The sequence below is a fragment of the Canis lupus genome, chromosome 1 (genome assembly GCF_048164855.1).
Source record: "Canis lupus baileyi chromosome 1, mCanLup2.hap1, whole genome shotgun sequence".
Taxonomy (NCBI): Eukaryota; Metazoa; Chordata; class Mammalia; order Carnivora; family Canidae; genus Canis; species Canis lupus.
The window spans coordinates 42,895,911-42,911,276 of record NC_132838.1 but is presented as its reverse complement, the minus strand read 5'-3'; positions in this window follow the sequence as shown (position 1 = coordinate 42,911,276).

Here is a 15,366-nt window from a genome sequence, read left to right as displayed (position 1 = left end):
TAAAAAAAATGCTCTAGGGATGTTCCATGAGTGATAAGAAGCAGCACAAAACTTTTACCAACCTGTGGGAGACCGGTAATCAGGATGATCCTACTTAAACAAGAAATCTGTTGCTAGGATTCCAACGCCTCAAAAATCTGCAGGACAACAGGGGACTGATGAAGTAGGCTTGGCAAAAAGAATCACAGCCCATGAGGATCACGACAATACATTATGCTAAGAAACTTAGTCCAGAACTATTGAAAAAAAAAAAACCCTGCAGATGTTAGATTGGTTTTATTAGCTATCATCTATCCCCAAAATAACACAATTAAGGAAGATATGATTTTGTCTAATGAAGGAATGGCCAAAGAATATAATTTGCTCACAGTCTGCTTTATAAATGGTTTATTTTAGTCAATTCTTAAATCGTCCAATGATCCATTAGAACCTGGACTTCATTTCAGTTTACACGTTCTTTCTTTCCTTCTTTCTTTTTTAAGAGCTTGGCTTTGCATTTATATAGAAAGCAGCAACCTGCCCAAAAGTGCAGCAACAGTTCCTGAACCTTCTTGCTCTGGGTGTATGGCTCACTCCCCAGGAGGTCAGGAGCGATGAACTGGGTCAGATGCCAGGAAGGACCAAGTTGCAGTTCCTTTGAAGTTTTCATAAATTAATCTTGTCATAGCAGCTGAGGTGGTCACAACTTGGCATTTGAAGGTATTGGCACAGTCTCCAAAGACAACTCAAGGGGAAATGCCCTTTGTGATCCTTAGAATCATAGCTGCCAATCTGGTCTTGGCAAATCAGAAGGATGGAACTCACATTGGTTTATTACTATTTCTTTTTCTGCATCTCCCTTATACATAATAACCTTTCACAACCCCTTGCAAGCAGTCAGGCCTCTGACATGGCCAGCTGGCAGTCCTAGAAAGCCCAGGGAAATGCTTCATTATTTCAACACCAGTTTGTCTCTTTTAAAGTACCCCTATGCTGCAAAATATCTTCTCAATTCTGCAACCATTTAAAATTCCCATTCCTGGAGTGCAAGGCTGAAGTGTTACAAACAAAACAATCTGATTCAAAAGCTTCATGCTAAGTTGGAAATTAAGTGAACTGTCTCAGTTTTAAAATGGGAGGGATAATCTAATTATCCCAAGTGAATATGTACTCAACAGAATGCGTAGAAGAAAATAATTGTGTAAGGAGGAGGTATGCAGTGGAGGGCAGAGAGAGGTACCATTGTGACTGCAAGAAAACCAAGATAAAAAACATGGCCCATCACTTTGTGAAAACAGCTACATGTGATCTGAGAATTCTAGGATATAACATGAGGAAGAAAGAAATCCTAACACCTGTGGAGAAAAACTCATCATGCCATCGTTTTGGGTTTTTTTCTCATCTACTCAGTTCCTTTTGTGTTAATTAATTGAGCATGTAAGGTACAGTGGTAAAGGGAAAGGATTCTGGAACCCAATGGAGAGGTCTCAAATTCCCATTTTATTACTTCCTAAATGTGGGACGCCTGGATGGCTCAGTGGTTAAGCATCTGCCTTCAGCCCAGGGTGTGATTCTGGAGTCCTGGGATCGAGTCCCACATCAGGCTCCCTGCTTGGAGCCTGCTTCTCCCTCTGCCTGTGTCTCTGCCTCTCTTTCTGTGCCTCTCATGAATCAATAAATAAAAATCTTAAAAAATATATTACTTTCCTAAATGCAAGTTCTTTTAACTATAAAATGGGGATAATATCATAAAGTTCATAAGATAATTGTGATAATTAAATCTAACTCTGTGAAATGTGCCTGACACATGAATGTGCCTAATATGTGAGAGATGATGATGATGATGATGATGATGAAGATGATTAAGTTATAGGGCATCTGCTATGTTTAGCCCCCAGTGCTGGAAATGGCATATATTTCTCACCACCAGTAGCATACAAGTAAGCAGAAGAGATAGACGTGAGCTGATTATATTATGTGATGATGCCATACATTTGGGTTTTTTTCTTTTTTTAAATTTAAATTCAATTAGCCAACATATAGTACATCATTAGTTTCAGGCGTATAGTTCAATAATTCATCAATTGCATATAACACCTAGTGCTCATCACATCACATGCTCTCTTATTAAAGAGCCCAACACCTAGGTACCCCATCCTCCCACCCACCACCCCTCCAGCAACCCTCAGTTTGTTTTCTATAGTTAAGAGTCTCTCATGGTTTGTCTCCCTTTCTGATGACTTCCCATTCAGTTTTCTCTCCTTTACCCTATGATCCTCTGCTCTGTTTCTTGAAACCATATGATGATAATGGTCTTTCTCTAATTAACTTAATTTGCTCAGCATGATACCCACCAGTACCATCCACATCGATGTAAATGGTAAGTATTCATCCTTTCTAATGGCTGAGTAATATTCCATTGTATGTATATACTACATCTTTATCCATTCATCCGCTGATGGACATCTCAGCTCTTTCCATAGTTTGGCTATCATGGAAATTGCTGCTATAAACATTGGGGTGCATGTGCCCCTTTGGGTCATTACATTTGTATCTTTGGGGTAAATAACCACCCTCAAATTGCTAGAACTCATACAGGAATTCAGCAATGTGGCAGGATATAAAATCAATGCACAGAAATCAGTTGCATTTTTATACATGCACAATGAGACAGAAGAAAGAGAAATTAAGGAATCAATCCCATTTACAACTACACCCAAAACTATAATATATCTATGAATAAACCTGACCAAAGATCTGTATCCTAAAAATTGCAGAACACTTATGAAAGAAACTGAGGAAGACACAAAGAAATGGAAAAACAGTCCATGCTCATGGATTGGAAGAGCAAATATTGTTAAAATATCTATGCCACCCAGAGCAATCTACACATTCAATGCAATCCCTATCAAAATACCACCGACATTTTTCCCAGAGCTGGAACAAATAATCCTAAAATTTATATGGAACCAGAAGAGACCCTGAATAGCCAGAAAAATGTTGAAAAAGAAAATGAGAGGTGGTAGCATCACAATGCCAGGCTTCAAGCTCTATTATAAAGCTGTAATCATCAAGACAGTGTGGTACTGGCACAAAAACAGACACATAGATCAATGGAACAGAATAGAGAACCCAGAAAGGGACTCTCAACTCTGGTCAACTAGTCTTTGACAAAGCAGGAAAGAATATCCAATGGAAAAAGGACAGTCTCTTCAACAAACGGTGTTGGGAAAGTTGGTCAGCCACATGTGGAAGAATGAAACTGGACCATTTCCTCACATAATACACAAAGATAAACTCAAAATGGATCAAAGGCCTAAATGTGACACAGGAATCCATCCAAATCCTAGAAGAGAACACAGGCAGCAACCTCTTCAACCTCGGCCAATGCCATACATTTGACTTGGTTCAAGCTGCAGAATAGCATGGTGGCCAATAAACTGGGTTCTAGAATTGTACTGCCTGGATCCAAATCTTTGCTTCACTACTTGCTAATTGTATGGTTTGAGACAAGTTGTTTAGCCCCATTATGCCTGTCTCCCCAACTGTAAAACAGGAGTATGAATAGAACCTATCTCATTGGGTTGTTGTGAAGATTGAAAGACTCAGTATGTGTAAAGTACCTAGAACAGTGCATGGTATATGGCAAGTGCTCCAGAAATGAATGTTATGTTATTGTTGTCTGTGTTTTTCACAGTTTCAGAAGGATATGAGAACTCCAGGTGAAAGAATAAGAGAAACCTAGGGCAGTAGTCATGGGAGGAGAGAGACTGGAGCACATGGTATGTGGCCGGGCAGCCCTGGGAGATGTGGCCAAGGAGGTTAGACTCAAGAGGTCAAAAACTTTTAGTTCCCCTCTTGTCCAAAAGGGAATCATCCCTTTAAATCTCAATATCATGGTTTGTACACCCATCATAGGTCATGGTTAGATCAGCCATGGTCTACAAAATTGGATCTGATGGCTGGTAAAAAGAATTTCTGCCCCAAAATATGTACCTTGCTAACCTCTATGAGAACACAAAGTCTTTCACATCAAAGAAGTTCTTTTTCTAGATTAAGGCACTGTATCCAAAAAGTTCTCTTAAAATGCAGTAGGTCGACTGGAAAGATAACCAAATTGGTTAACACCTACTAGCATAGAAGTATGAGGTATATGCATCCCATATAATCACATACACACACTCAAAATCAAGGAAACGCTATATACCTATATGAAAATCCTGAAAGTCAAAAGTCTTTTTTATTTTTTATTTTATTTATTTATTTTCTTAAGCAGGGCTTGAACTCACCATCATGAGATCAAGACCTGAACTGAGATCAAGAGTCAGACGTTTAACCAACTGAGCCCCCCGGGCACCCCAAGTCTTCTTTATTTTTAATGAGAGAAATTGGTACCTTGCTTATAACCAGAATAACTTCAATTAGCAAATACAAGTAAATTCTTAGTGCTTTGAAATTATACTGGCAAGACTAAGAAATCATTTTTCACATTTCTTTTTTTTATTATTTTTATTTTTTTATTTTTCACATTTCTGACAAAAAGGGCCATATACAATATGTGACAAGAAGATACCAGTTACTTTATTTTTTTTTTTTTTTTGGTTTAATGACTCATACTTTTTTTTTTCACAATGTAAACTAACTGCCTGATAAGACTGATACCCTATGAACTTGAGCTGGCTATTTTTAACAGCAATTTTATAATTGAAATAAAAATATTATCCTAGAAGAAAAGAAGCATAGCTTTCTAAAATCTTATTATAAAAAGTTACTCATTATAACTTGAAGAAACTTGCATTTTCAGATTGCATCTTTTCTTTAAAAAGGGAAACTGTACAGACTTTCAGAGTAAACAGTAGCCAATGAATAGCAGGGATCTGACATATAAGGTGGAAAAGGCAATGCAGGTACCTTCTGTCATTGCTCCTAATTCCACATACCCAGTCTTCCATTTCACGTGGCCCATTTCATTATGACTAGCAATTTCCCTTTCCAATGAGTGGAAAGACAGCATTGCCTACTAAGGCAGGTGCCTGCTTGCTGCAGTCTATCTTGTCATAACCATAGATTTCACCTCCATCTGGTTCTTACAACTGCATAGTGAAAGTGGCAATGGAGCCACCTTAAGCTTTCCCCCTGATGAGGGAAGAAGGGAGATTATGAAGGCTAGTAGAACCCAAAGGCCCTGCAACTTCATCTCACTGGATTCCTTGGCTATTTTTCCATGAGGTCAGGATGAAATTTAATTAGTATCCTATCACAGGGATGAGGCACTGGATTGCTGTAAACTCTTAGGGAGTTTATAAAAGTCTTATACAAAAACTTAATGTGGGGATCAAGCACTGATAAGAGGCCACAGAGACCCGTGACATCTCAAATTGCTTCCCATGTGACTCTGTGCTAGGCCTCCATGTGGGCATCACTAGCTGCTGTTCCATGTCCATATTATTCTTAGGTGCCTGGCCAGCCAAGCCCAATCCTTCTAAGGATTTAAACTGTAAAAACTTTTTTTCAAAAACCACATCTGTATCCACGTTTCTGTCTGCTAATCTATTTCTCAGGAGCAGAGGAAGAAGTCACAAAGAACAAGTGTGTCTCTCCTCCTTGGGTGACTTAATACATAGGTGCCTTTCAGAGAAAAGAGGTGAGTAAGATGTCTTTTTATGATTAGTTTTAGGGCAGGGGGTGGGGGTGACTGGGTGATGGGCACTGAGGGGGACACTTGATGGGATGAACACTGGGTGTTACTCTATATGTTGGCAAATTGAACACCAATAAAAAATAAATTTATTTTAAAAATGATTAGTTTTATACAAAGATCCTTCTAACTACAATTTGGATAGACAGAGAAAATTGAATCTGTTTAATGACCTATTAAAGATGGTATGAACATAGTCTCAGAGACAAAACGAGAAATGAGGATGAACATTTCACCAGGAAAGACTAGTAAGAATGCCTACAGTGCTATACTTTATGCTTGTGACCTTAATATCATCACATGTCCTTGAAACACAGGCAGCTTAGTCCTACTTAGTGATGTCAAGTCATTCAATATGAGCTATTGCTTCCTCAAACCTACTAGACCTGAGTGAACGCCAAATTGGAAGTGATCAGTTGTGAAGAAGACATATATTTGTTTGTTAATGATTCATGCATCAGGGCCAAAGCTAGATTAAAAAAGGAAAGAACTTCCAAAAAGGAGGTAGTGACAAAGTCAAATGAGACAGGTGAGAGGGGTGTCTGTCGGCCTTAAGACCTGAACAGGTGGAACATGAGCCCCTCTGAGAAGGAACAGACCCTGAGGATAGATCAGCTGTGGAAAATGGAAGGTTGGCCCAGTCCAAAAGAAGGTTAGAGAGAGGAGGACCCAGGAATGGGCCAGATCCAGACAAACAAGACAAAATAAGGAATTCCCATCGAGAATGATGGATACTGGGCAGCCCGGGTGGCTCAGTGGTTTAGCATCGCCTTCAGCCCAAGGCGTGATCCTGGAGACCCAGGATCGAGTCCCACGTCAGGTTCCCTGCATAGAGCCTGCTTCTCCCTCTGCCTGTGTCTCTGCCTCTCTCTCTCTGTGTCTCTCATGAATAAATAAATAAAATAATTTTTTTAAATGATGGATACACAGACTGAGATGGAGAAGGTGAAGCAGGCAGGATAAAAGGCAGAGCCAGCAAGTGGTTACAACAGGGTTTTAAAGGCAGCAGGAAGAGAAACCCCAGTGGGCACACTGGGGACCCAGATGCCTGGCACTGACCCTGGGAAGAAGAGGGGCGAGACAGAAGCCCAAAGCCTAGGGCCTCAGAAACTCAGATTGGTGTACATAACAACTGGACCTGGGGGAGAGGCAGACGCTACAGCAGAGACCAAGAAGGTATTAGCTACTAGACCTAAGTACAATTCAGAACAGAGGTAGCAACCAAACTAATGTGATGCTGAGTTATAGAAGGAATACCCCAAGCTCTCTAAATTTCCCTTTAATCACTTTCAACTTTGACACAGATAACTCTGGAGCCTTGGACAAGTTACTGAACCTCTCTAATCCTCAATTTCCCCATGTACAAATAGGTAATAGAACCTATCTCATAGACCTAGAGAGAGGTTTAAATAAGATAATGTGTGCAAACCATATCAGCATGGTATCTACCATGTGGCAGGGCTCAACAAACATTACTTTCCTTTACACAGCTAGCCTTTTTACTTTAGTCTTACTAAACTCTAAGATTCTTAAAAATAGGCCCAAGCCTTATTAATTCGCCTGTGTATCTTGCACAGTTCTGCCTCAGTGCCAGTGACACATAGGCCCCATGCACACAGTGTGGTGGATTGACTGGCAGTGAATGGACAATGAAAGGATGGTACAACGGTTGTAAAATATGAAAGTATTTCTTTGTCATGGCAGACCTAGTCTCACCTTAGACACTGGAAATCAAACAAATAAATGCTTTCATCTACATGCATTTTTAGCATTGTCTTTCTGGAACGAATCCTGTATTTTAGTACTAGGTATATGTGGCTCAAATCACATCTATGTCCATTAAAAGCCAGTAGAACTTCAGAGCGGAGAAGCACTTTTGCTGTCTTTCTCTATGGAGTTTTGAGGCAGGATCGCACTGCCTCAGAGCCCCAGCAGCCATCTCTTGATGGCCAGGTGGGAGTAGGGGTTTCTGGGAAGAGGGATTAAAAAAGGAGGCACAGCAAAACGTTGGGGGCAGAGGGTGAATATGTCCCTTATCTTGATTACAGTAATGCTTTCTTAGGTGTACATATATAGCCAAAAGTTAACAAATTGCACAACTTAAATGTGCACAATTTATTGCGTGTCGATCATACCTCGATGAAGGTGTTTAGAAAATTTAAAGGATGGAAGTCATTGAACAGTTCAGATATTATAAATTAGTTTTGAAAATTATTCAGGGTTTTGGATCAAGTTGAAACATCAAATAACTGTGTTTTTAGCTAATGAAAATTTTTCTGATAAATTTACAGATTTCTCAGAGTTCAGTTGAATTTTCTATTTATAGGCTGTGAGGAGAGTTTTTTTCTAATCATAATAAACAATAATAATAGCTTGAAATAAAGCATTCACTATGGTCTAGAATGACGTATGGACCTTAATGTGTTGCCTCATTTAGTCCTCAATATGAACCTATGAAGTAGAGCATTATCCTCATTTATAGAGAAGGGCCCTTAGAATGAAGGTCACACACCAAGTAAGATGCAGAACTGGAATTTCAAACCAGCAGTCTGAGTCCAGAGCATATGCTTTTAGTCACAGAGCTATGCTGCCTCCTGATCTGACTTTAAGGGAATTGGGGGAAGACCTCTTCTTCCATTGAAGACTGTTAATCAAGGGGCTCTGTCCTCCCCTGTCCTAAGTCCTATTTTTTTTATGAGTCTGATTGATGAACTTGTCCTCTGGTAAAAGAAAATATATCACAATCAAGTTGGATGTAGTTCAGAAAGGAAAAATTCATTTGAGAATCAACTAATGTAACTCATCATATTCCTCATACTAACAGAATAAGGGAAAATATTCATATGATTACTCAATAGATACAGAAAAAAATATTTGATAAAATTTATTTTAATTAATAATATATTATTAATAAAATTATAACAACAAGTTGGTTACTTAAATGTTATATGAATTCATTATTTTTTAAAGATTTTATTTCTTTATTTAAGAAAGAGAGAGAGAGAGCAGAAGGGTGAAGGACAGAGGGAGAAGCAGACTCCCTGCTGAGCAGGGAGCTTGATGCAGGGCTCAATCCTGGCACTCCAGGATTTGACCTGAGCCAAAGGCAGATGCCTAACCAACTGAGCCACTCAGGTGCCTGAATTCAGTATTTTAAAATAACTGTTAGCTAACTGGTTAAGATTAATTATCTTAATCTGGGTTTTTTTTAAGTAGCTACAACAACCCATAGATAAACATCACTCTTAATGGTGAAATGTTAAAAGCTGTCCCTCTAAGATCAGCAATGAGAAAAGAAAGCCCACCATCACTTCTATCCACATTGTATTAAAAGGTCATAGTCAGTGCAATAAGGCAAGAAAAAAGAATAAAGTTATAAGGCCAAAAAGAAGAAAATAAAATATCATTATTTATTATTCATACATGCTATGATCATATACTTGGAAAATTCAGAAGAATTTATAGGCAAAATTATTATATTTAATAAGTTACATTAGCAAATTTGCTGGATACAAGGACAATATGCAAAAATCTACTGTATTTCTACATAGCATCAACATTTAGAAACTAAAATATTTTTGACAATAACAGAAGTATCAACTATCTAGGAAAAAAAAGTAATAGAAGATGTGCAAGTCTTCTAACAAAGAAAATTATTCAACTTACAAAAAATAAAGAGAAATTAAATGAGGCTTAAATAAATGGAAGGTGATCTTCATAGATTAGAAGACAGAATATTATAAATTCCTTTTCTGCTTAAGTAAGCCAGACCTGGCTTAAACTCCTTAAAACCCAAGCACCCTGACTGGTACAGAGGTTTTGAATTGAGGGTGCTCCTCCCCTATACACCGTTCCTTCCTCTCAATCTGATATGCCCTGTGGTTTTTCACCTCTTCATTTTTTCTCCTCTTTTTCTTCTATTTCTACCCAAATCCAGTCCTCAAACAAAATTCCACTTTTTAATCAGTTCTTCCTTCTTCAAATCCATTTCTCTTGCCTTGAATTCTATAATACTTTAATATATAATTAGTCTTAATATTTACAAATTCTTATAGCATCTGTTATGTAAATATGTTAATTCAACTTTTCACAACTCATCTCTCCAACTAGAATGCCTTCACTCCAAGAAGAAAATATTGAGATCTTTTATTTCTTTGCTTCATTCTTGCATAATGCTTTCCACATAGGAAATGCTCAGCACACATGTACAAGTAAAATTTGTTTCATATGCAAGATGTGGCTACAATTACTGGATAAGAACTAGACAACACATTGGTTCCAACCAAGTAGATGCAATACCCCAATAGCTTAGAAATCTAAGATTTATATGGCCTTTTCCCTTTAATTTGAACAGTATGACAATCATCTTGGGAGCTTTACCAATTCCCAAGAATTTACCCAGAAAACTAAGAATTGGAAACTTTAACCAGAAATTCTGTAGTCCCAAATCAAAGAACATAGTTGCAAAGTTTCCTGGAAAAGCAAACAAAAGTTCTTGGAGTTTTATAATACTAGAGGGACACAATTAAACATACCACCCCCTCATGACCTCAAAATACATGAATGGCTGTTCAGCAAACACAAAAGCTAAAGCTCCAATCAACAAAACTACTTAGAATAGACCAATTACCCTGAGGGAAAAAAATATGGATTTAATGAGTTGTCATGGAGAAGAGTCTGCAATTCCTTGATCTAAGACCAGAGGTGGGAGAATTATAATAGATCTATGGCAGAAAGCCCTCCATGTGGTCATACATGAGATGAAAGACCTTATCTTTCTAAATCCTTCACATTGAATATGAAATATGAGACAAAATGCATAGAATCACAGCAAATGCGTCCCCTAATTTCATTTTGTTGACACTATAGGATAAAATATTTAAAATCCAGAAACTTAGCTCTTAAAATGACTAAACAAAAGCATATTTCCTAGTTTGCCTGAGATTCCTAGAAGATAAGATGAATTTTGAAAATAGATTCATAAATTTGTTCTAGGTATTATAATCTGTAATAAATCTGGATTTGAATCTGAAAATGAGAAAGAGCAAGGGCAGAGACCAGGATGGCCCCAGGACACTGTTTCTATTAACACCAAGCAGATTTTCTCTGCCTCACAGACATCTGTCTCAAGGGTAGAGTGAACTTAGCCACAAACACTTGCAATCATTCTTTTTGGCAAATAGTAGCTCAAGGAAGATTATAATCTTCCTTCATTCTATATAGTCACTCCAACAGAACTGAAGTGTGGCGGGAGGGGGGGTCTATCTTTGGTGTTACCAGCATTATGTGGTAATCCTTGATTGTCCAATCACATTTCTGTGTGTGCATCTCTAGAGTAATCAGGTGGGGACCTAGTCACCTCAAAGGGAGACCATTAACTGTCAGTTTCTGAGGGTCCTCTCACTTGAACTGGTTGGTTAGTTTTCTCAGAGACCACTCCAACTCCTGCCTGGGTGATACATGCCTTGCAATTAGTATTGAGGTAGAAGGAGCTGGGGTGCCTCCCATTTGGCATGACAGCCTTTATTAAATCCCTCTATTTTCAGGAAGATGTTTCTCTCTTTCCACCAAACTGTAGAGGATTCTGAAATCAAGAGGGTATCTGCAGCTCTTACTGCTCCTTTTAAAGACTTTCAACCAACTCTTCTGTTTTCAGCTGCATGCCAACCCTAACCTTGAGGCAACTATTACTTCCAAATGCCAAGCCTTTCTGGACTCTGTAGTTTAATGGAGTTGCTTCTTAATGTCTGCCTTTACCCACAGGCCTAGGTTTCACCTGAACTGATCTGCTAAGTTGATTACCAGTCATCCATCACTGTTCCACATTCTAGAATTTCATGGATCACTCCAGTATGCTGTTGTCTCCAACTCCAGCATATTTGTATCACAGTAGCTCTGGAACAATTCTGCTTTAATTGGGGGGTGGGGGGAGGCTCTCTTCTAATTCTTTTTTCTACTGGTGAATTAAAAAGGGAGAAAATTTATGAAATAATATTAACTAGAGTTCTGAGGGAAGGTTAAACACACAGCTTTCTTCTTGCCAATCAAGTTTTCATCAAAAGTGACTTCTATAAATAGTATGAAAACAAATTTGAGAAAGTTTTAATATAAACTTAATCAAAGCACTAACTTTTGAATTCTCCAATTAAAAAGCAGTTCACCTGCCCCTCCTCTTCCCTGACCCCTCTGACTTCTCCCTTGCTAGGCTCTAAGCACACTGCTTCCCAGGAGAAATGCTTCTGCCACAAGGGCACAGCACTGGCTCTTCCCACTACCAAGAAATTCCTTCCCTGAATATCTAGTGTCTCACTTCCTCATCTCGTTCATGTCTTGGCCCAAATGCTCCTTAAGGCTTACCTTAACCATCCCACTGCATCCTCCCTCCACGCTCACACAACCCTTCCACCTTTTCTTGCTCTACTGTTGCTCTTTGCCAGAATGCCTACCACCTATGACATCTATACCTACTCATTATGCTTACTTTTTATTATCTGTCCCCCTCCATCACAAGATGCAAATTCCATAAAAGCTAGATCTTTGTGCTAATTACGTGTTGGAACTGAGCATCCAAAACTCTACCTCAACATAGTAGGAGCTCAATATCTTTAGAATGAGTACATCAACACTAAAAATTGGATTGTATCTAGGGTTGCAGATGAAGGCAGAGCTTGATGAAAGAAAGGTAGCAGAGAGCAGAATGAAGAAACAGCAAAATGGATTCTTTTCTCCTTTCCCTGCCTCTTACTGATGGGGAAGAAGGAAAGATAGGGAGGAAGGAAAGAAGGACTAAGATAAGAAAGAAGAGGGGAGTGAGACAAAGATGGTAAAGAGGAAGAACTTCAAAAGGCCATCATCTGAAAAGAGACAGAATGAAGTTTAAAGCTTCCAGCAAAACAGTGAGCAGCATTCCACCCTCCTCAGCTCATTTTTCCTGCTGGAGTTGAAACTAACTGAAAGATATTTTTAAGGCCCAATAAAACAGTGTGATTTAAACAAGCACTACTAATTATCAGCAAGCAACAAGGACTTCCTTGGGGCACCATAACCTGCTTTTCAGTCATTTAGGTAGTAAAACCACTCCATCACCTCCGCATTCAGCCCCTTGGCAAAGACAGATGTGAATTTTTTCTCCCAGACCTTGTATAATTTTTCTCACTAGTATAATATTTCAGTAATAGGTAGAAATGCAGAAATCTAATGTATGTTTAGAAAATTAGAAGCTTAATAATACTCAATTCTTTGGCCACCAAAAATAATGCAATATTTTTAATTAGTTTATCAATACTCTGTGAGTACTTACTAAGTGCTAGCCTCTGTTGTAATCCCATGCAGTGTTTCTCTTCCTTTGTATAAATAGATGAATCTCATGCTCCCTCTCTAGATGGAACCCTTGTGAGAGAACTGGCTTTCTCAGTACAACTTCTTATCACTGATTCATAGAAGAAAACATGTATCTTTCATATATTCTCACCAATTGAAGAGATATTTTTATTGAATTTCATTTTCCTATTTCACATTAAGAAAACAATAGATTTTTTATTTGTTTTCCAAATACAAGGTATTACAACAATTTTGTTAAAATGTTGTATAACATTCATTCATTTATCAAATGTTCAGAGTGCTCCTAGATACCAGTCAAGTACTAGGTTAAAATGGTGACTAATAGAGAAAATGTTTTCCTAAATTGCATACATAACACTAACCAAGAGCTTTTCCCTACGTCCCACCACCTTTCCTCCTTAAGAATCACTGATCCAGGGCAGCCCCGGTAGCGCAGTGGTTTAGCGCCACATGCAGCCCAGGGTGTGATCCTGGAGACCCGGGATCGAGTCCCACGTCGGGCTCCCTGCATGGAGCCTGCTTCTCCCTCTCCCTGTGTCTCTGCCTCTCTCTATCTCTCTCTCTGTGTGTCTCAAATAAATAAATAAAATTAAAAAAAAAAAAAAAAAAAAAGAATCACTGATCCAGGGAGATACTAGTAGAATTCCATGTGGAACTATTGTATATGTAATCTTCCAAGATACTATTATTGCCATTCCATTTAAAAGTAAACTTTATTGGGGCACCTGGGTGACTCAGTCAGTTAAATGTCTGCCTTTGGCTCAGGTCATGATCCCAAGGTCTTAGGGTTAAGACCCTGAGTGGGGCTCACTGTCAGCGGGTAGACTGATTGTCCTTCTACCTCTGTTCCCCACTGCCCCTCTTATCCTTGCATTCTCTCTTTCTCTCAAATAAATAAAATCTTTTTTTTAAAGTAAACTTTGTTAACCTCTTACCATTATAAAAATAAGGCATGATCCATATGGAAAAGTTGGAAAATACAGAAAAGTTGAAGAAGCAAAAATAATTCATTCATAATCCTAACACCAGGGCCAGCTAATGTTAATGGTTTGACATATTTCCTTCCAGTATTATTCCTCTTACTGGATTACTCTTATTCCAGAAGGAAACATAATGAGAAAGATACAAGACCAACATGAGGATTAATCCTATGGAAGAACCTAACACAAGGTCTAAACAAATGTAAAGACCACAAAACTGACAAACCACTGAAAATCAGAACATACCTTTAAGTTAATCAGAATCATAAACCGAATATGCTTTGCTCCTATTTTTTTGATGCATTTTTAATAAAATTTCTTTAATTTTCATACAGAAGTGTTGAAAACTAGATTAAAATTATGAAGAAGGAGCAGGAGGCATCAACTTGCTACACATTAAAATATACTCACAGCTATTACACTCACAGCAATATGTCCAGGCCTAGAAGTAGAAAAATGGATCAGTGGACCAGAGAAAAAATTTTAAAAACAGACACTAGGATATACGGAAATTTAATTCACTTAAAAAAAAAGACAGTTTATTAAATATATGATGCTTAAACAATTGGCTTTCCATCTAAAAGGAAACACAATTGGACCCTCTATACAGGCAAAAACAAATTCCAGATGGAAAAAAATATTAACACACTGAAAAGAGAAAAAATAGAAATTAGAATTTAAATTAGAGGATAAGAAAATAGGCAGGAAGACCTTTTAAACTAAGGCAGGAAATCCAGATTCTGTAAAGGAAGAGAGATAGATGTGATATCATAAGACTATTTTTAAAATTTTGTGGCAGAAAGTTACAAAAATAAAATCAAAGAACAAGTTATTGGTGAGAAAGATATAGCAACTAATGTGACAAAAAATCTGTAATATACAAAGAGTTTTTACAAATTAATAAGAAAAAGGCAACTATATTTAAGGATATGGGCCAAAGATACACGCAGGTAATTGACAGATAAGAATCCAAAAGAGAGGGGATCCCTGGGTGGCTCAGCGGTTTAGCGCCTGCCTTTGGCCCAGGGCGCGATCCTAGAGACCCGGGATCGAGTCCCACGACGGGCTCCCGGCATGGAGCCTGCTTCTCCCTCTGCCTGTGTCTCTGCCTCTCTCTCTCTGTGTCTATCATAAATAAGTAAATAAATCTTAAAAAAAAAAAAAAAAAAAAAGAATCCAAAAGAGGGTGACTCAGTGGTTGAGCATCAGCCTTTGGCTCAGGGCATAATCCCGGGGTCCTGGGATCAAGTCCCCCATCAGGTTCCCTGCAGGGAGCCTACTTCTCCCTCTGTCTATGTTTCTGCCTCTCTCTGTGTGTCTCTCATGAATAAATAAATAAAATCTTCACCAAAGAAAAAAGAATCCAAA